We start from the raw sequence: 2,433 nt of genomic DNA, 5'->3' as shown, positions 1-2,433 counted from the left end.
GGAACAAGTTTATTTATCAACACAACATGGACATATAAAAAGTTACCTTTTTGTATAATAATGACGTCATGAATAATTAAATCACCATATTTCCAAATTTCAGGCTTAATGATCCCAATGCTCATTTTTCTCTTTAAGTAATATGCTATCTTTGGATTTGGTTATAAATAAACCAATTAACATGATTAACCAAGTTCTAAGTATACCACTAGCATGTTTGCTTTCGAAAATAAAGTTCTACATTTTTTTAGATATGTTCCAATAAATACAATACATATAAATAAATTCTTAGAGGCCTAAGCAATGTACTTCACTTTGACATATATATGTACCAAATGTAAAGCACTATGGCATCATGTGTTCACCTTGAAAGGGAATATCTTCAAAGAAAATGCATATAATTGTTCCTTATTTACTATAAGGTCAAACTCAGAATACTAAAAAGTATTTTCACAATCAATCTGTTCAAAGTTCCTCCCATAGATGTCTCAAAAAACAAACACACACAACTTTCATTTTAATTGGACATGTTTATTTACCTGTCACTCAACCATGAACAATTTGTGCCTTCAAATCTTATTTCATAATACCTAAGAAGTTTTTCCTCTGTACAAAATATCTCTCAGAATTTCTACCAGAGTACTCTGGATTTATCCATAATGTGGCAGAGTGGAAAGCAGTTCTTCTAAGTATGGCTTGAAGACCAGGGTTGTACTACAAACCATTTGTTTTCATTTTTTGATGAGAAAAGTACAGCAATTGAGATAAATTTTAGAAATGCATTTTTAAAAAAGATTTTATTGTTTATTTATTTATTTGACAGCGAGAGAGAGATCACAAGTAGGCAGAGAGGCAGGCAGAGAGGAGGGGGGATGCAGGGCTCGATCCCAGGACCCTGAGATCATGACCTGAGCTGAAGGCAGAGGCTTAAACCACTGAGCCACCCAGGCACCCCTAGAAATGCATTTAATAATTTGACAGAAATTTTTAAAATTTAATTTTTAAAAGTAATATCTACACCCAATGTGGGGCATGAACCCACAACCCCAAGATCAAGAGTCGCATACTTCACCGACTGAGCCAGCCAGACCCTCCAAATACTGTTAGATGCCATGAAATCAGTGGCAATGCCTTCACCACGCAGGTGTTGTCGGGCTACAGGGGAGTGTTGACCTTCTCTCCTTTTATATAACACTTACGTGTTTTAAGTAGAATCTAATAAATCTGGCTTATATTTTTACATAATTTAGAAATTTTTATATTTCTAGTAAATTAGTTTTGTTGTTGTTGTTCACAAAAGTATTGACCCTGAATGGGTCTGTGTTCCATCATGGCAATATTTTGAAAAGCACTGATATAAGGGACCTGAGTTTTGTAGAATAGTTATTCCAAGTTCTGATATGTATTATTTTTATGTCTTTCAGAATACTTCAATTCTCCCAGTCTTAGATTCCATATATATATATAAAGGAAAGATCATCAAACCTAACACATACCATTGCTTAAAGTATCAGCAATTTTGGTAATTGAGTTCTAAGTACAGAATAAAAAAGGGATTTTAATAAATAATGTATTTATCTTAATATTTTATCTTGTGATAGGTGAAATAATGTATTTTATTTTTTCATGTATTAACTGTTTTTATCTAACTCAGTTATAAACTGCACATATATTCACAGCACCTGGGGGACTGCTTTGAATGTACTTAGATGCTCAGTAATTACTTCTTTGATTTGTTGAGATTGATATAGAGTTGCAGGTTTCTTGCAGAAAAATTAACATAGTGATATATAAAAACCATAAATGTATTCAATTCAATTAACATTGATCCTTTACTCACCAATGGAGAGGCATAATATACATTCCAAGAGACTGGTGGACTTGCCCGCATTGTTTATAGGATAGTCTCAACCTAGAATGATGGATGGCATTGTTAGTACGTCTTGAAAAAGTACTTATTAAAATGAATCAAAAATAATTACTTCCTATATTTGAAGAACTCATTACACGATTGTGCTAATTTTCTACAATTCCAAACCTACTATAAAAATCCAATGGTTTTCTAAGAGAAATTAGTTAATTCAAAAACAATGCTAATGAAACCACATAGTTGTTGCCTGCCAGTCCTGCCAGTGTGTCTGACCTCCCAATTAAAATCCTGGACACCAAGGCTTGGGTAAGTCTGATTAGCAGCACTTTGCACACGCTGTCATACATCCTTGCCGTGACCTTTAAGCATGTCCGTGTGACTCCACTCAGAGAGGACACTTGGAAATTTGTTCCTGGTTTCCCCTGGACTTGGACCCGTGCACATTCCCCTTTCTGATTTTAAGCTCTTTCTTTGTAATAAACTGCAACATGAGTATAACTGAGTTCCATGAGTCCTCCAGTGAAGAGCATAAGCATGGTTGGAGAGACCCTAAACACAGGCCT

At 34.4% G+C, this 2,433-nt stretch overlaps 1 pseudogene; it reads right to left on the bottom strand.

Annotated features, from left to right (window-relative positions):
- Nucleotides 1-1,095: 1,095 nt before the first annotated feature.
- LOC123392900 lies at nucleotides 1,096-1,195 on the bottom strand (annotated as a pseudogene).
- Between the last annotated feature and the right edge of the window lie 1,238 nt (nucleotides 1,196-2,433).

This window comes from Mustela putorius, unplaced genomic scaffold (assembly GCF_011764305.1).
Source record: "Mustela putorius furo isolate JIRA1106 unplaced genomic scaffold, ASM1176430v1.1 tig00000682_pilon_pilon_pilon, whole genome shotgun sequence".
NCBI lineage: Eukaryota > Metazoa > Chordata > Mammalia > Carnivora > Mustelidae > Mustela > Mustela putorius.
This window is presented reverse-complemented; position numbering and strand designations above follow the sequence as displayed.